At 47.4% G+C, this 19,974-nt stretch overlaps 1 protein-coding gene across 1 annotated transcript in view; it reads left to right on the plus strand.

Moving 5' to 3' along the window:
* The first annotated feature begins 702 nt into the window (after nt 1-702).
* The window catches only part of slc8a2b (solute carrier family 8 member 2b), a 59,569-nt gene continuing 40,297 nt past the window's right edge, over nt 703-19,974 (plus strand). Inside the window, exon 1 of the mRNA XM_036536060.1 lies at nt 703-892. The gene's annotated coding sequence lies outside the window, so the exon portion shown is untranslated. The remainder of the gene's footprint in view (nt 893-19,974) is intronic.

Raw genomic sequence — 19,974 nt, forward strand, 5'->3', positions numbered from 1 at the left:
AGGATTGTTCAAGAAAAAGGCTGAAACTCAAAATTTTACCTAAATAGAGGTTTATTTCTTGCAAGCTGGTTTATGCCGCTTGAAAAAAAAAATAGATGGCTTCAATACAATTCAAATCAACACATAATCATCAGAAAATTATTGTTCAATTATTTACTTGGCATCAAGTGTTTACCCTCATTGACCTCAAAATTTGATATGAATTCAGGAAAATATTGGTAGCAAAGAAAAGTATGAAATCTAAATTATTATAGATATTATCAGTTCTGTTCTGTTCCACCATGTGTATATCAGATCAGGATTTATTCAGTGAATACTGATTGTTCCATCAGATAAAGGGCACCGTCTGTCATAGTTTATACGAGTTATAATGAATGAAGACCTCAGACTGTTTTATATTCCTTGATTGTTCACTGATGATTATTTGTTTGGCAAAAGAGTGGACTTTAATTTTAACATCGGCTCTCCTTTATGAAGGCGATGAAACCTTTATGAATGTATATTGGTTTGCAGCTACTGTTCTGTTTTGGTCTGTGCCGTTTAGATCAACCTAGAATAAGGTACAAGTTAACCAGCAGGGATGCGCGGTATGCCAAACACTCGGGGGCTCTGTGCAGTCCGTGCACTGCATGTGAGGCGTATCTTCATCAAAGCTGCTCAGAACGCGCTCCATAACCGTCCTCCCTTCCTCGGTGGCGCGCATCAGTCGCTGAAACGTGAGCGCGATTCTGTGTGTATATGAGAACTGTTTGTGAGTGTACCTTAGAGAGAGTGTGCAACTCAAGCCGTAGAGAGCAGTTAAATTAACGGGAACAGTTTCCGATGTATTTCACAGCAATGTGCGCATTACCGCGAGTTCTACACTGATCAGCGCGATAAACTAGGAAATAAGGTAAGGCAAAAAGTGCTTTGACAGTATGGCTGCAAATGAGATAAGTATTAGCAATTCTTGTTTATTTTTTACAGTACACACGATAATAACTGGCTAGAAATGTCTGCTGAAATGCATGTGCATTCCCAACAGGTTTTGAGCTTTGGCTAACAGCTTTTTTCTTTTCATGAATCATTAATGTCATGGTTTTAGTTTATATCCATTCATGTGAGGAGCTACAGTAGCTGTAAGATAAAATTTACTCATGTGTATCTTTACGCACGTTTTCCTTTAGTCACCCATTCATTTGGATTCAGTGAAATATTCGCAGGGATATTATTATTATTGTGCTGTAGCAGAAAGAGTTTGTCTTTGCAACCTTGCACTAAACACGTATAGACATAAACAGATAAGCTTGTGTTAGCTACAGTGATGATGAATAATTTTCATTTCTGTCATTACCTTCTCATTGTTGGACGTCAGCCTTTACTTTCTGGAGAGACGTACAGGGTCTTTTTGAATCGTTAACAAAATGACAAGCTGCAAGATTTCTCCTAGCTAAGTTTTCAGTAATGTGTTCGTAGTCTGTATTTTTAAATCTGTACATAAGTGTTATTTGGAGAGGGAAAAGCAGGTAGCAGTTGTGATGGTAAGGAAATAAAAAGCATCGCTACTTGATTTCGAGGCGAACGGGACGAGGTCAGCCTTTTTCATAAATATGTCTAGCTGGCTTTATGTATCGATTAACTAATTTCTTGGTCAGTGTAACCGTTTTGTGAGTAGATTGAGGTGGAAATACTGAAATAAATTAGTATATCTGACGATAACGGGGGTATTCTAACCGCTTTTTATCATTTTTGTGTTTAATGTTTTATGCTGGTGATGCTACAATAACGCAGCTTTCGCAAAATGTAGCCAAGTTAACGTTACTGTAGCTTGTCTTTTCGCCCGAGGAGGAGGGTGGCTTGGTCATCCATTTACATTGCAGGGTATTACTTTCCAGGCGGTGTGTAACGAAGCCCAATGGGCTACACAACAGACGGAGCGAGGGACAGTGACAGGTTGCGTCTAGACGTACAGTCCTTTTGGCAAAATCGAGTAGGCAAATATACAAGTTATTTGCAATATGAATGTTTAAATAGAGCAGCAAGTTGGTTTTGTGTTTGATCGAAGCTGTTATATTGTGTTCAGTTCATCAACGTTATGCAGTTTGATCGCATTGCTCCGTAGAATAATCCCAACGGGTTGTGAATTATTATAATAACCGTAACAAATGAATCTCCGATCAATTAACTGGCTTACAGACGTATTTTTTTTTAATCTTAGACTCCACTTGATGTAGTGATTCCTGTGTTTCTTTGGTGGATTGTATCGGTAATAACGGAGGAGGGAGGGGGGTTCACTTGGGCGCGCAGCAGTTCCAGCGAACAGGGCTTTCCTCGGCTTGCCTGGGAACGGGTGTTTTCTGCAGTTGGGGTTTCCCTGCGCTTCCCCTCTCGAAGCTCCTCAACTAATGGAGGCGATTCCATCATGGCCAGGCTGCTGCAGATTCTCTTGAATCATCTGCTTTTACTTTTAAAGGGCTGGACCGGTGTCCATTCTACACGCCTATGCAGGCTACCTCGTTGTAGCATCGGATCATGTGGCTGTTTGACCCCGTGCAAGATTTGCAATTTTCCTGCGTTTAGGTATTTTATTTACAGTTTAGCAACGCTGTTTATGAATGGGGGAGAAGTGTTTTACGGAAGGAGTATAAAAGATTGAATTGTTATTTTGTGCAACAATTACGCAATGAAGTATAACAGTCTGCAGCTAGCTATATCTTGTCTTCCGTCACCATTATTTACGTCCGAAATTTGTCTCGTGCTCAGATGTTTGAAGTCACGCTATCCGCGTTTTATGCAGTCTTGTGCCTTGCAGTGTCAGAGGTCAGCCTCATAAGACTGAAGTCAGTTTTTCATGTTAATTATATTGAACAAGCAGTCCCCTTTAACTGATTCGGGAATTGCAACCTTTGCTCTTTGAAGGTGGCATTTTGTTCCACGCTGAAATGTTCTTCTCCCTGGAGTGATCTTGTGTCGTTCTTAATCAAACAGATTACCTGCTTCACCAATCAAAATGAAATTGTCCCAGCCGTCTCCAGTCGTGATTTACCAAAAAAGCTCTTGAAGGGTTGGGGGGAGGGGGGTTGGCAAGATATAACACCCATGGCATTGTATGCTCTACAAGGATGAGATCACATTGATAACATTAAGATAAAACCCTCATTTTTCTAAAGGCTGAGTAAAACGTGAGTTAGGGTTATTGCCTTCTCGTGACCAGGCAGTGACGAGACTCTTTAACATTAAATGGCCACAAAATCCCCCCTTATCCAGCGGAAGCATCTTTTAGCCTGTGTGTGTATGTGTGTTTATCTCATCTGTATGTGTGTGAGAGCTCAGTCAGTCAGTTGTCGCTGTGTGAGGGTGTCGGCTGTCTGTCAGCCTCCTCCCTGAGTGAGCGTGACTGCGGCTCTTGAGCACTGTGAAGGGGAGCATGACCCAGCCATCATATAAAATGTCTATTATTCTTGCCATGCTTTAATCTGTGCTGAGTGCAAAACAGAAATTGACACTCCTGTCCTTATTGAGGAGTTTTCCTCTGTCTGCCCCCCCCCCCCCCCCTTCCCTGTCTTTGTCACTCTTTACACCTCCATCTTTCTCTCGCTTTTGTTCTTTCTTCCTTTTCTATGTCCCACAAGGGATCCTTGTGCTTGCTGTTTTAAGGGCAATAAAAGATGTCCTCCCTCCATTGCTAATACGCCAACGATGGGGGGGTACAGACATTAATTCAGAACAAAGACTGTTAGACATATCTTTATCCCTGCATTACCTGGTTCCCAACCTAAACCCTTTTTATTTAAGGAAGATACAGTGTTTGCTTAAGAGTGCACGATTCCTGGCTCACTCCTCACCCACAGCCACAGGCACCCTGGAGCAGGGCCTGAGGACATAGTGAGTAAATTAGCCAGGCTGTTGCACAGCCATGTGACTGCACACAATGATGCATGGGTCTGCAGACCCATCACACTCTTTCCCACTCCAGGTGGTTACATGTCTGACACGTCGATGCAAACCTTTGTTGGGGGTATTTGCATTGTCAGTCATTTACAAGTATGCTATTTTATGTGCATATTTGAAGCCGCATTCCAGTTCCTGTAAAGACAATACAAATGCACCGTCTTGCATGTCACACCTCTAGATATGGACAGTGATATGATAGATGGATTGACACATGCATACACTAACTATGCGGACAGAAGTGGGACCGCACACATGCTGAGATTGTACGTCATTTGTACAGGAATACAACACGCACACATGCTCCCAACTGCTCTCACCCACTGTCTCCTATTGGCCGACGTCCAGATACTGGGTTACCAGCTGTCCTCCTATTGGCCACTTCATCTGTCGTCATGGCAGGGGCTCCCATTTCCGTGCTGCAAACTATGCCATGTGTCCCCCCTCTCCCACCTCCCCCCCCCCCCCCCCCCCCACGCTACAGGTGCCTACGGTACCTTCTGCTGACACATGGCTCTCTTCCTTCCCCTGATCTGTATCACTTTAGTTCTATAAAGGTTAGGGGCACTGTCAGTACAGAATCCTTTTGATTAAATCCAAACACTGACCCATGAAATTGGAGCAGGGAATTACAAACCTGGTGCTGATGGTGAGTGCTCTTTGGGGAAAAGCCAAAAGCTGACATCAGTGGATGTAATTTGAAATCAGCGGCTGGCTGGAAATCGTTTGGCTCTTAAAAGCCGTTGGGAGTCAACTGGTTGAGCGTGCTCGCCAAGCGCGCTGAAAAAAATTCCCGTCACGTTCCTGCGCCGCGCTGTGCCCTCGCGGCACGGCGAGGCAACGTTGCGGCCACGTTGCGGGAATGCTGCACGGGCCGTTTGCTGGCTGGCCCTCCCGGCGCGTTTCTGCTGGGTGACACAGGGCTCTGTCACGCTGCGCTGCGCTTCCCCCAACGCTCGCTCGCGGCTCCAGCTGCCCCCCTGGGAGCGCGGCGGGCCCGCGCCCCTCCCCGGCTCCGCCACACCTCCCCCGGGGCCGGTCGTTGGATCCGCGCTGTGCATCCCGCTGCGTGGAGCGGGGCTTTGGCTGCAGCCTTGGGATCGTCCTGTTTTTGCACCAGCTGAAGCGCTCTGCACCTGGCTGTGTTTGGTCACTTTGGTATCAGCGGCTTGGTGAGGCTAGATTCTGGACTGTCCTCTTGAGCAAGGTAACTGAACCAAATTTTCCCCAGTGAAAATCCAGCTTTATCTTTCTGCCTGCTACATTCACTGTCATACATACATATACATGAATTTATCCAGCTGTGGAACAATCTGTGCAATGTTAGTTGCCCTAGATAAAAGGATCTGTCACACGCGCTCAAAATGGAGAATTACATAGATTGCGCATTCAGTGCACAGCCCGAGGTCGTGTACCGCCATACCGACTCGTTTCATGCTGCTATTTTTGGTGAACTGTGCAATCAGGGTTTCCCACTGCTTTATCCCCCCGATAACCTCACACTGATGCACAGGGCCGGGCCCCTTGCAGCCAAGGCGACGCTCCATTTGGGTTCAGTCTGTTTCGGTCTGGTGCTGTTTTGAAAAGCGGGGGCGGGGGGAAGCGGCGGCGGCGCCGGGCGCAGGCAGGGGGAAACGCTCATTGTTCGAGCCCCCCGGACAGAGCAGAAGGCTATTATCCGCCGGCCATGTCAGCGTTAACCCAGGCCCATACAGAGAGCATGTTTTTCTGTGGGGAACGCGCACGTTTTGTTTCCTTTCACCACCTGGGCCCGCCGCTTTGTCCGGGCGTGCTGACTGCCGCGGCCGTTTTGTTTAACACTTTGTTGCTCCGCTGCAGCCCGGCCGGCGTCAGCCGCTGGCCTCAGCCTGCGGTTACGCTGTTGTTTTTGACTGCGGGGCTTCACGTACTGTGAATTAATATCAATGTTCCCACCGCCGACGGTGACACTCAAGGACCGTGCAGCGCTGTGTTCATTAGCAGTGTCTGTTGTGTGATGCAAACCCACAATTCTCCCGTGACCGGTCCAGTGCCCCCTCACCCTAGCGAAACAGCACTGTGCAGCAGCAGCAGCAGCAGCAGCAGCAGACCCCCCCCCCCCCCCCCCCCCCCCCATTGAGCACGTGTGAGAGACAAGTGCAGGGTGTGGGCCAGGATCCTTTTCTTTCCTCCTCATTTCTGTTTCCTGTCAGGCACCCATATCTTCACTCATGGTTGCACTGCAGACCAGCCACTGTCCCCCATGTAAACAAAGGAAGAAGAGTGCTACTGGGGAGGCCGGGCTCAGAGATCTGGTCTGCATTTTTGTTTGGTATATGTGACATGACCAGGCTTGTGGCGAGGTCGATGACGTCGCACCCACGACTTCTCATAATTTTGCTTTGCGGGAGCGCTGGAGGCACGTTTTGTTGTTATTTCGCTGCTGTCCTCCCCCTTCCTTAATATTGCATAACCCGCTTCTTGCTCATGGGGGCTTTGGTGGAGAACTGAGAAGGCTGCTCCTTCTAAGGTGACAAGGGCCAGCGACGGCCAGGTAGGGTGTCAGGGGTAACGGAAACCTCCGGGCCCGTTGTCTATCGTTTATCCGTCTGTGTGCGCGCACGTGAGTGTGAGTGTGTGTGTGTGCGTCCTTTTCCTCTCACCCACGTCGCTCTGGTCTTATAATTGTAAAGGTTAGAAAAGGTTAGTCTCCATCACAGCTGTGGTAATTAGAGGGAATTGCATACTGGCCAGGGTCAGGTCTGGAACAGGAAAAAGATAAAATGTCAGAGATTCTACAAGAAGTGACATAACTATTAAACTCTGTGGGGTTTAATGAGTGGAAGGAGCTGGCTGTGTGTGTGTTGCTTGTGTGGAAGGGACAGATGTGTGTGTCTGTGTGGAAGAGACAGGTGTGTGTGTGGAGGAGCCATATGTGGTGTGGTAGGGCCGGGTGCGTGTTCGGAGGAGACGTGGGCATCTTGGCACGGCACAGAGAGACAGCAGGGCAGTCAGGCACTTCGGCACATCAGAGCTGGAGGAGTTGGCACCGCATGACCGACAGGAACTGACAGGGAGAAAACAGGAATGCAGTGGAGCTGTGAAATGCTCCACCACTCAGACACCAGCGACCGCTTTAGCAGCCCTCTAACTGCGTCTGCCCAGATATCAGATCTCACCCAATCGCACAGTTAATATGTCACACTCTTTCACTGAGCCAATCGCGGTGCTCTTCCATTGCCCTTCTGAACGGCGAGCAGGCCCTGGCCTTTAGTTACGTGGGGGGATCGATGTGTTGATCAGTTGGATCGGCGCAGTCCTCTCCCTCGCTCTCAGAAACCTCAAGATAACAGAGAGACGCCTGAAGCATGATAAGTTGGTGGTACAGTCGGTGGTGTGTGACAGAGCCTACTTCTGCTGTCCAGCACAGACCCCACCCTCTGTTGCAAGGCCAGGGATCAGCTTTGTGACTCGGAAGAATAAGAAGACAGTGTTTTATCTGGTTTCCAGACAGGAGCACATCAGTAATTTCTTTGTGTTGCTATACGGCACGTGACCAGTGATGTATTGATGTTGTTGTACAATATGGGTGTACAATGGCACCCCTGCATTCCAGCTCTCTCTTGCATTCGGTGTCTAGGGTAACAGAACAATGATGCGTGGTGGGCTGAAGGCTGATGTTGAAGGCTAGCCTTTGTAATGCGCAGTATTAATTGAAGTATATTAAACAGAGTGTACACGAGTCCCCGTCCGCCCACGAGCACAGCTCCCAACCTGTCACTGCGTCGGCACAGCCTCCCTCTGCCTGCGTAAAAGGGGCAGCATATCAAAGATGGCGTGTCTCCCTCTGTTGCGCTGTTTCTTTCTTTCCTCCCTTCCTCGGCTTTCATCCCTCCATCTCCAGAATCCTGACTCCTCTCCCATCCCCTACTCTGTCCCAGGCTGTCCATCCCTGGGCCCCACGCTGTGTCAGTGAACGTGTTCCTTCTAAACACTGTCAGATAATTGCATTCTGCCTCTTTTTTCATACAAAAAGGAAGAAAGAGGCGAATATTATTATCTAGAAAGAGTTCATTAAGGACCTCTTAATGCCGGATCAGGGATAGATCATTCCTCGGGACGGAGGGTGGGGGAAGCAATCTGTGTGGGCTTTTCTGCTGTGTCGGCCTTCCTGGGCCTGCACTCCACGGAAGCGGGTCTATTTTTCATTTTCAAGAGCTCCTTGATTAGCCTGGCACTGTAAATTGTTGTAGATTGTTAGCATTTTGGCACGGGCATAATTTTTGCACATCTCCTCCTCTCTGCTGACTCCTGCTAAGGCTGTTAGATAACTAATCCTGCATTATCTGTATTGAACCATTCACGAGCTCTTAAAAGCTTAGGGAATATGGTGAGCAAACCTATATGAGCGTGCCTGCCAGGCCGCTTCCAAAGGACATTATTAGTGTGTTTAATTCCTTAATGTGAGGCGCAGGGGGTGAAGCGTGCCAACTAGCAGAGGGAGTCCAGATGCATTGTACCTCCTGCCAGATGAAACGATGCAATTTTCACAGAGGTTCAGAGGGATATGCAAGCCTAAGTCCTTTTGTAACAATATCAATCTTCAAAGAATTGAATGAGCCTTTATACAGGATTAATAACCAGATAAACAACACTGATTTACTCATTTATCTCAATTACATTTCATTATTGTCATTTGGTAGATGATCTTATCCATAGCAACTAATGCATCTAATAAAGTGGCATGGAAAGTTGCACAAACAGGACTATAACTGGGACATCACTAGCTACATGCGGACAAATGTGGTGCTGATGTGATAATTGTTGGTTTGTTTGCATGTGAGGATGGGTGTTATAAATGTTAGGGAGACTATGGAATTCTTTTTAACAGTTTTACTTCCCTTAAGCACGCAGAATGTACATAGCAGCTGCCATATCATGCCCTCATGTTTTTTTCTCTCTTCTCGTTCTCTATCCTGGTATCGATAATTGCTCCTTTAATGTTAAATTGAACACAGTGTATGCTGCCATATTATGAGCACAGTTTTTTTTTATCTTATGCTGAGATCACAAGGCATACCTAGGTCAACATGTTATGTTATGCAATATATATATATATATATATATATAGAGAGAGAGACTATAGACAGAGAGACTATATGATTGCAAATCCAATTCACATACCCTGAGGTAAAGCTCCACATAAATAATTATACATAACACTGAAGGACACTAAAGAAAGTGCAAATATGACATTCATTTTCACAAAGAATCTATATTCATAAAGAATCTTTATTCATAAATAAAGACATATGTTAATTTAAAGAGCAATTGGGTGTATATCTTTGTGAAACAAATTTTTGTCACATCACTAATCACTAACGTTCATTCTTTTTTCTTCTTGTCTAGTCACAACAGAAGAATAGGGTTGTTTATTTTGTAATTCTGGTATTTTTTCCAAATGCCTTCCCATGTTGAAATGGGCACAAGACATTGCACAGGTCAGCCAGCTTTGCACAGTGGGCACTTTTCTGATGAGGTAGCAGTGTCAGACCACCCTCACACGTGGGCACAGCATGCCTGTGCCAAGCCTTCAAGAACCCCATTGCCAGTCGCAGGTGAGTAGAACATTCAGTGCCAGGCCAGCCTGGTGTAGATGACAGAGAACAGATAACTATACGTGTCCACATATTGGCTGGAAGGCCAACCCCTGCCCTTTTGTAAACTGACCTGTGTAATCAGTCGAGCTTGTGTCCGCTGTCCAGATTTCATTGGTTCCCTGCCAGTGGCGAAAGGTACAGACTGTTCGATTCGGATCTTTGTGTTTTCCTTCTCACAAAATAAGCCAAATAAGACAGACATTCAGCTGAACAGGCTGAGAAAGTCTTTTGGGGAATGGGGTGCTCCCAGTTAGGGTGTTACAATGTTGTGAATCACACCCTGAAATGAATGCGTGCGCACACGCACACACACACTCGCACACGTGCACACACACACACGCACTCACACACACACACGCACGTGCACACACACACTTATACAGTCACATTTGCACATATTGACATCTCCTGTAATTGCATAATGGAATGTGTTATCACAGGTTCACAGTGTCTGTTTGCGAGAGTGTATGAAGTGTTCCTCTCCTACCTGGGAGGATCTTTACTGAGGAAAGCCACTGTGACACTGCAAGAAGTACATATTTAGAAGGTGGCAAAAAGAGCCCTTCCACAGATAATAATAGCAGACTGAGGTGCTTCCTGTTCTTCCTGTTTAATATCCTGGTGACATGAGTCATGACAAGGAAATGAATATTCTTGTGAAAAATGGTTTCTTTCAATATATTTTCTGCCTATGAAATGTTATACGTTCATGACTAAAATATATTACTGGCCACAAAATATTATGCATTATTCAATATCAAATATTTTAGAATATATTAATCTGATTGTGGTATCTACTAGTCCGATGAGATGCATTATTCCCATTTTAGACTTCGAAACATATGTCAGTGTCATAGCTGCACATTATCATAATAATTATTATCAGAATATGTGTATCATCAGAACATGTACAAATGTACTACTGATAACTGCACTATGTAGATATGGCAAGACCCACACAGAAAAGAACATATTGAATAAACAGCGCATTATGAAGTAAGTTAAATTCAATGAATTCTCTTTAATGAACAGAAATTCTGTTCCAGCTACGCCGCTGTTACTGTGCAGAGTCTCCTCTCTTCATCAGTGGACCAGGCTTGCATCTCGGCGACTCCCGTCAGAATCCGGGTGTAGCTCATCAAAGCAGCCAGTGCTCTGAGCTCTTGATTCGATTATTGAACGCCGCGCGCTGGGAGAATGCTTTAAACCTATAAATTATGTAATGGTGACCAATGCGAGGGAGCGGGAGCAGGGCGCTGCGCTTCAGCGTCGTTATAGCGGTCGGGCCCCGCTCGGCGGCGTCGAGGCGAGGTGTGATGTGGCGCTTTTATCCGTCCGTGACACGGCCGCTTTCTGTCGGGAGAAAAGCTGACTCACGCCAACGATAACGTCCTTGGCGATTCTCGAGCAGCACCGGAAAGCTCTTGTCTGAGCAGTAAATGCGGCTATTATGTCCAAGCCATTGGCCACGTTTTCACTGGACTCCGCTGACTGCACGGAAGGCCTGTTTGCGCAAGGGGAAATGGTACCAGCGAGAGGAGGGAGTCCGCCTTTGACGCGTAACATGTCTGCCGCTTTGCTGCGGCTTTACCGACACGCTGTGATGAAAAGACGCAGGCCGGGCCCCTCGTCGCGCCCCGCAGGTGCCGGGGGAGATGTGACAGCGTGATGTGGGCAAACTGTGGACGGCCGTTTCGTTTGAGGCCGGTCCTCCCGCCCGCTCTTTGCTTCCTTCCACCGACTCCAGCCCTCCCCCGGTTTGGATTTATGACCGCAAACCTTAAATGTGATGAGGTCATTTGCTTTGAAGCACTGCCACTTTGAAGCGGTAATGAAAATGTGAAATGCGGCGAGGGTCATTTCAGGGCTCACTGCTGGTTGGTAGTTGGTAGCCTTTAGCAGTTTTGCAGCACTGGTGACCTGAATTGGTGTAATCCTGTCAGCAGAGACTGGGTCCTTGACCACCTCCTCTCTCTGTGCTCACCCTATTCTCTTTCCCTGCAGTCAGAATCGGACCTAATAAAGCTTTGTTAATAAGACACAAATGTTTGCCAAAGCATTTAAAAAGTCATCCACTGGCAGTGAAACAGTACAGAAAGGAATCTCAAGGGCAATAACTGTAATTTTCTTATTTTCTTTGCCTGTACTCTTTACCCTCTTTTTCTCTCACTCCGTCTGTCCTCTGTCCCTTTCTCTATCCCTAACACCTGCTGTTTCTGCCCTCCTTCTGTTCTCCTGCTCTTCGATCCAACCTCTCTCTCTGTATTTTTCTCTTTCTCCCTCGCTCGCCCTCATTCTCCTTACATACCATATGAACTGAGACAGGAGAATTACAGTATACATGTGCATTTTGTCTCAGTATTCATGTTTTGATGTATAGCAACTGCTAGCTTACAAAACAAATGATGCAGTCTTTTAATTAAATTAAGCCATCAATTTCACTGCTTTGATTGATTCTGTAATTTACTAGTGCCCAAATATCTGCTGAAATTGATTGGTGGAGAAGGCCACATTCCCTTTCCCTCCCCTATTCCCTGGCAAATAGGTGTTAGATGACTTCAACTAATCACAGTTTGTTTTGGGAGAGGGATTGGGTGAGCACAAAAGATCTCAGGCCAGACCCACATGGCTGCTGGCAGGAAGTGATGTCATCAACTCCAGTGTATTCTGCATGTATCCGGTGTCATACTCCGGTGCAGATCAGCTGACACAGTTGAGGCTGGTCAGGAGAATGCTTGCCATTCCTTTTCCTGTTTTTTTTCTAGCAGATGGAGGGTTTCTCAAGGAGTGAACAGGTGTAATGTATCTTATGTACTGCATTTTCATGAGGTGGACAGGTGGAAGAACTGTCATGCATTGTGCCGTAGAAGGGCTCCTTATTGGGGGAATAGGTGGAGGTGTTCATTCAGTCAGTTGGTGAAGGGCGTCTCATTGTGGAACGAGGTGGTCGTATTGATAGAGCAGGCGCAAGTTTTTGCCATAAGATAAAGAACTGAAGTCCTCTAGGTCATGGCAGGCATCCTTGAAACATGCAGCCTGTCTTATCAGGACCTGAGAGCTCCATTCTCTTATTCCATTCCAGTCTCTCATATGCATTTTAATGAGGCTGCCTGGCTTTGCCAAAGTGGGAAAGGAGGGAAAAATCAATGAGAAGAAAACATAAGGCTCTCCATCCCTCGCGTCGGTGTTCAGAATCTGTCAAATGCTTTTATTATTGCTCTGTATTTTTTACTGTTATTAGTTTTGCTTGTTCTTTCTGTTGTGAAACCCCAGGAGAATTCAGTTAGTCTTTGCAGTCGAAAGCGCAGGACGGCATAACAACAGGTTTTACTGGAGCTCACGCCGCCCCAGCAGCACACACGCTGACTGCTAAAGAGAGCAGGGTAAGGAGATAAACTCGCACGTACGCTGCCTTACCAAGCAACTGTGTTTCGCTCTGGACTCTGGCCTCATTCTCTCACTCTCACACACACATGTGCGCGTGCTCACACACACAAACACACACACACACATACACACACACACATGCACACGCACACTCACACACACACACACACACACACACACACACACACACACACACACACACATACATGCGCACACACACACACACATACACACACACATGCACACACACACACACACACACACACACACACACACACACACACACACATACATGCGCACACACATACATGCGCACACACACACACACACACACACACACACATACATTCATTCACAGATGCAGATACAAAACAGACGTGCACACACAGGCCAACACACACTCATACATGCACAGACATGCACGTCTCATCTCTCATACTCATGCTCACACACACACACACACACATACACACACACACGCGCGGTCAGCAGTATGAGGCCGTGTGGCTCACAAAATCATGAGCTGCCCTCCTGGGCTGCTGCTGTATCTGTGAAATAAAACCACAGGCATCACAGTGTTTTAAAAAACACTGTGATGGAACAGACTGTTCATGTGGGGGAGAGGCATTTGGGGAGGCATTTTTACATGTCCTCTGAGGGCTCTGGTGAAGTCCATCCACCTCATGGGTACCATACCCACCTGTATGTCCATGCCTTCCATTGCATTCTGACTCAGAAAAAAAACTTCTACAAACGGCTATCATGCTGGGTCTTCCTCATCATGTAGTTAAACTGTAGGAAACCACAAACATTTTGAATCCAGCAATAGCTCATGACCCACACCTTTCTTTTTGGGTTATTAGGGTAAAGTGTTGAACATTAAACATTTTCATGCATTCTAAAGGAATCTCTCCAGTACAATGTGGACCCGCTGCAAATGCATTAGTAAAAATTATATATGCCCATATAAAGGAGTGAATGCATTTGTTGCATAGAAAGCCATAATGTGTGTTGTATTGTATTCAAAATTTCAATTATTCAAAAATCAAGGTTTGTCTTGAGAACCATATGTGTCCATAATATTTGACCTGAATTAGACACTGCAAACAATGACAGTGAACTGACAGACACCTATGCATTCCTTGTTTTTTTCATTTCTTCTGTTCAGGAAAAGTTCAGATTGGATGGAAGTTAGTGTTATTCATGATTCTGTACCCTTCTTTACACTTCTGTGGGCTGACAGGTAAGGTTACTGCAAGTGCAGGATAAGTAATAAGTTGCTTTGGGATTAAGCATCCACACACATACACACACACACGCACACACACACATTGTAGGACAGGATGTTCTTACCCAAAGATAAACACTGTTGCCATGTACCACCCCTGCTTTGATGGAGGACACCAAAAAATGTCTGTCCCGTAATAATGCATAACATTCTCACTCTGTTCTTGTGATTATAAAGAACAAGCATTATAAGGAACATTATGTATATGAATACTAATGGGTGCAGCTGACTTGATGTCATTTTTGGGAAGTGTATTATATTACTCTGGCACATTTAAGTGAATCTGGTCTGTAAAAGAGAGAGAGAGAGAGAGAGAGAGAGAGAGAACCTGGATTTAGGCTTATGTTTTACCTCTGTTCTGGTATGCTCCACCTGTTCTCTCTCCTGTGCATCCCTGGTGAATGAGTGATTCACTCTTGTTACCAGAGCAGTGCCACAGCTGAGACCTTTTCTGCTCGCCAAGCCTGCAGCGTGGTGATGGCAACGGGCTGCTCTGAAGCGCTGTACCTGGGCATTTGCAACGCAACAGTTTCACAGTGTTAAAGAAATGTTGGGGGAAGGGTTATTTTTGAGCGGGCACCTGCCCGGGCTCCTCAAGGGCCTCGGTGCTAACACCAGCTGGTTTTAAAGGCATCACCAGTATATAAGCCGCTTTATAAAGGCAGCATCAGGCCAGGTCCCCTGTGTGTGCTGAACAGCAGCTGTGGAGGTTAGTGTCTCTGTGACGCTGCTGGCTGACGCACTGCCCGTAAAAGCAGCAGAAGGTGCATTTTACAAAAAAGTCATTAATTAAAAAAAAACTGAAAGCACAAGTCAGGATTCCGGGCATCTGCTGAGCTCACACAGCAGAATTAAGTTCCCTCCTTTCAGCAGTCCTGCCGCTGTTTTTTAAGCAGGGGTGATTGGACACAGGGCTGACTGTGAAATTGGCTTTGCTTCCAGCGCCCTTTGTTAGGTGTGGCAGGCTGGCATGCTGGGAGGGCCAAACTCCCATAAAGAAGCATCTGTCCAGAACTGTTGACACGGCCTGAAATCCCTGGCGTTCCCAGGTGAGGGGTGGGCGGTGGTGGGGGGGGGGGATTGGGGGGTTGGGGCGGCACCCATGCCTGTGGCTGCGCTCCGCGCATTAAGAAGACTGATGCCACTGCACTCTCTGCTCAGCGGGATGCTGCTCGGCTCGGGCCTCCGCCCAACACTCCCCCCACCCAGCCCCCATTAACTTTCCTCGCCTGGCCAACGCAATCGATACCCAGCATCTCCGGCTGCCCGGACCCAGGTGCGGCCGTCGTCCCCAGGGCGCCGGCGCTTCCCCATGTCATTTATCGTCTGTCTCTCCCTCCCAGCCCCGCCCGTCTTTTCTGTGGATCTGTCTGGGGCTCGGCGACCCCGACTCGCTGCTTTGTGAATGTCGGGGGAGCCTGCGCTTTCACAGCTAGTTATTCTCCATCAGGCCTTTATCTTATGTAACGGTCGCATTAGCAGCGAGCAACACTGAATCACAGGCCGGGCTTATCTTTTGTTATTCCGTCGGTAATGAAATGTTTTTATGTGCGAGGGCTGCTCCAGTCCCCGAGAGGGAGAGACGGCATCTGCACCTTAAGTGGGAAAGCGGGCGGCAAAGTCTGATTGGCTGGTGGGCGGCGGCAAGGTGGCGGCGAGGCGAGACCGTCTGGGGTAACAAGTGTGTAATGCGCTGATGATGCGGCCGTCTCGGACGGTAATTGCGTTCCATAAGCGTTGTCTGGGCACAGTCGGGTGCGTGCGCGTGTTTGTCATGCATCCCCGAGTCTCCTTCAGCCAACCTCTACGGCCGCCGCCCTCCAGTTGGGTCGGATCACCGTGAGCTGGAATGCCACAACACTTCACCTGACACCTCCTGCTAAGGGCGGAAATTGGGTGTGAGAAACTAGGACATTCTTGATTCCAGCAAAGCCAGGATGAGCACCAGACTTTCAACGCTGTTCAATACAGTCTCTCGGCTTTCTATTTTTGTTTTCTTTGGTACTTTTTTTCACTTCGGCATTTTGTTCTACATTTTACTTTCTTGCTTCTGTGATGTATTGGTGTCTCTCACGTTCCGTCTTGCTCTTTCTCTCGCTTTCTCAGTCTATCCTTGTCTCTTCCTTCCCCTAGCCCCCTCCTTCCCCCATTATGCTTTCTATTTGCTTCTCCTTCTCATCTTTCCCTCCCTCCTCATGTCTCTCCTGCTGTCTCTCTCTTTCTGTCCCTCGGCCTCTCTCCCCCGCCTCCTCTTGCTCTCTCTCGTTGTTAAATTCCGAAAGCGGGGATTGGCCACTGCAGTCCTCTTGGGCTACAGTTCCGAGGATTTTAGAATCAGCTTCTAATTAGCACCATATTTACACCTGGGTCGCCAGGAAAGTTTACTTCCTGTCCAAATGATGCCCTTAATTGAACAATTAGGAGACGTGCCGGAACTGCCCCCAGGCACTATGTCCCTGAGGACTGCCATCCCTCACGCGCATGTTAACCCCTCTAACGTCAGGATCTCCCTGAAAGGATCACCATGCACAGACCACACATAGACCCCAACAGCTAAGCACTTACTTGGCTCTCCAGCTGTACCACCCCTGACTGTACCATCATGTCCCACACATTTCCATAGTTTAAAACCATTGATTCAGCATTGTCTAACACTGTTTATTTTCGATGGCCAAAAATATATTAAAGCAAAGGCAGCCCTATTTGTCCACCTCCAAGCCTTCAGAGGAGTATTCGGTGAGCTATAGACGTGTTCATTTCAACTGTCCATCTGATACAATGCAGCTGTGTTTCCCAGAGACAAGGTATATCTCCTCCGTTTAGAGACAACTAAGCTTTATGGAGATTGGCAGGCTTCTTAACCAGTGAGACTCAACCCTTGCTTCTGACCTTTCCTGCCAGGTCCATCTTTAATCTCTCTGTAGCCCTGCAGGAGTACTTAGCGTGATTGCTCTCCCCGAGATGGACACAGCACTTTATTTTCCTCTTTCCCCCCGTTTATCATTTGTTCTTCCTTCCTCATTGGCCGCACTGTTTTTGTTCCCAAGACTTTTATGCGCTTTCATTTTTAATAATGTCACTCTCTATTGCCGTAGCACCCATAACCGGCTTGCCGTCTTTCTTCTAACCCAAGAAAGTCCGTCAGTCCGTCTCCTCCCCTCTTTAAGTAAGGCTGGCCCTGCCTCTCCCTCTCACACCGGTTGCCGCAGTGGCGGCACTCACCTGTTACCTGTCCGGTGCTGTGCGGATTTGTCACGCCGCTGAGAGGCTATATTAAACTCTGAAAGGTGTTAATTCCCATTTTGCTGTCAGCGCTATCGGTGTAAGCTAATCCCGTGCAATCACTTACCGGGGCGTGTACAGAGAGAGAGAGACAAGGCTCTTACTGTAATGAGAGAGTCACTGTCGCCCAGGTCCATATGACGGAGGGGCTCTCAGCACTCACACACACACACACACACACACAAACACACACTTTGAATTACATATGTAACTTGTAATACTCTCACATGTTGGCTCACCTTTACCGAGACACACAATTATAGAAACACATACATTGCTGACAGACTCAAAATATAAATTCCTGCACTCTCCAAAAAAACCACAACACACACAAAATACACAGTACAGACACACATATCATCACCCTATTACTTAAATAGACAATTCCATGCTGAGGCTTGCACTGACACCATCTCTCATATATAGGCACACATCCAGACACATATATAGTTCTAACACAAAGGGACTCACACACTAAGTAGTACATTTGCAAAGGCATGCTGCATTTGTCAAAGGATACCGTATCTGCAGCTTGACTAGTGCTGGAACAGGAGCTCCCAGCTGTCAGCAGCACTTCCATAAAAAACCCACAATACCAGGGGAAGCCTTCATCGTCTGGCTATTTGTGGAAGTGTGATTCTCACCAAACGTCAGCACATTTATAAGTCCCTATTACTTTCCCTTAGCATCAGTAAGAGTGTTCACCTTGACCCCAGAAGATTTTTGTAGTGTCCTGTGATAGACTGGCATCCTCTATAGGGAGTGTACTTGCACGTCAGGAAAACTGGGACCAGCTTCATCCCTCTGAGCCGCCAGGGCTCAGATGTGGATAACTGAATAAACATGGGCTGTCACACACACCTGGACACAACCACTTGCGCTTTAAAGCACACAAACAGTCCATACATTTGTATAGAGGCAAACGTTCGCCCTCAGCCGAACCAGAGATAATAACGTGTCAGTTTGTAATAAGCCTTTACTGCTGCGTGCCGGTGTTCACACTGCGACGGGGGCGCTGTTTAAAGTGAAATAAGGCCCCCCGGTCTTCATACTGTCTGCACTCACTGCTGCAAGCTGACAAATTTGTCTGCGGCGTGACAGGTGATGTAGTGCATGATTACCCAGGATGTGGTGGCAGCGGTGGGATGCTAATAAGTGCAGGACATTAGCGGCCGTGGGAGGGGGGCGGTGAGGAAGTGTCAGTCAGGGGCCCTGTAATTGCTAGAGCCCCCGGCACTGGCAGATGGATGGCAGCAAGGCCCGCCGCCAGGTCACGTGGCGTTCCCCGCGCTCTGCTGGGGGTTCTGCAGCTGCGTGGGTCGGGGGACACGCAGGTACGAGCGAGAACAGCTCTCAGAGCGCTCGTTCGGCGAGGCGGAGCGGTTCATTCACCCCTCACTCGCTCCTTGGTGTCTCTGGGATCTCGGGAGGTGTCAGATATCCCATAGTGTTAAGTGGAAATCAAACTGAACGGGGCCAAAAAACAATAAAGACAAGAGTGTGTAAGTGGTGGTGGGAGGGAAAGATGAAGTGAAGGTGGGGAGAGGGTTAAAAAGAGGGCGAGAGAAAGAAGACAGAAGAACAGAGGGAGATTGAAAGCCAACTCCCCCCCCGACTGCCACCACCACTAGAATCTTAGTCTTAAGAGCAGCAGTGCGGGACCATCAGCTGTTACAAGAGAATGACCCCAGGACTCTGGAGGCTCTAAGAGGAGTCAGAGAGGAGCGAGCTGCATGAGAACTCAGCCCTGAAACCATCGTCCCCGTCAGACGCGAAGGAAGTCAACCGCTCACACAGCCCCCAGCCCCCATACAGTCTAGCTGCGCTCACACAACTTTCCAGCACGTAATGTTCCGACATCATGGCTCTCGCTCTTGTTGCTCCACCATGGCAATGCTGGGAGGACACTGCGCAGACAGAGAATTAGGCCCTGTAGCAGAAAGCCTCTTAAACGGGGGCATTTTAAAGGCCGTGAAGTGATTTGAGGCAGGATTATTGTGTTGGGGAACACATCCATTTTTTCTTGCGTCTGAACAGGAGAGAGTTGCTTTGGGGCATTGGTAGAGCTTTGAATGAGGAATAAATCTGTTTGGTTCCACACTGTTCATGAATGTATGGATGCCCCTTATGGTGGGTGCAGCTTTTTCAGTAGCCCTGCATACTGGACTGAAGAAACAATGTGTATGTTTCTGGTGGAAATGTCTGTGAGTTTGTGTTGCTTCCAAGCAACATGTTGGCTGTAAGTAACACATTGGCTAGAAAAGAGCGAGAGAGTGGATAAGAAGAAAATATGGTGGCTAACAGTGGAAGAGGGAGAGAGATTTAGAGTGCAACTCCCTAAGCTCTCAACTCGGCTTCCCTTCCAGATTGTCATCTCATAGTGTAACACACACCCATTCCCCATACACACGCACACACACTCACACACACACACACCTTGTCTCCCGG

This window comes from Megalops cyprinoides, chromosome 9, assembly GCF_013368585.1.
Source record: "Megalops cyprinoides isolate fMegCyp1 chromosome 9, fMegCyp1.pri, whole genome shotgun sequence".
Taxonomy (NCBI): domain Eukaryota; kingdom Metazoa; phylum Chordata; class Actinopteri; order Elopiformes; family Megalopidae; genus Megalops; species Megalops cyprinoides.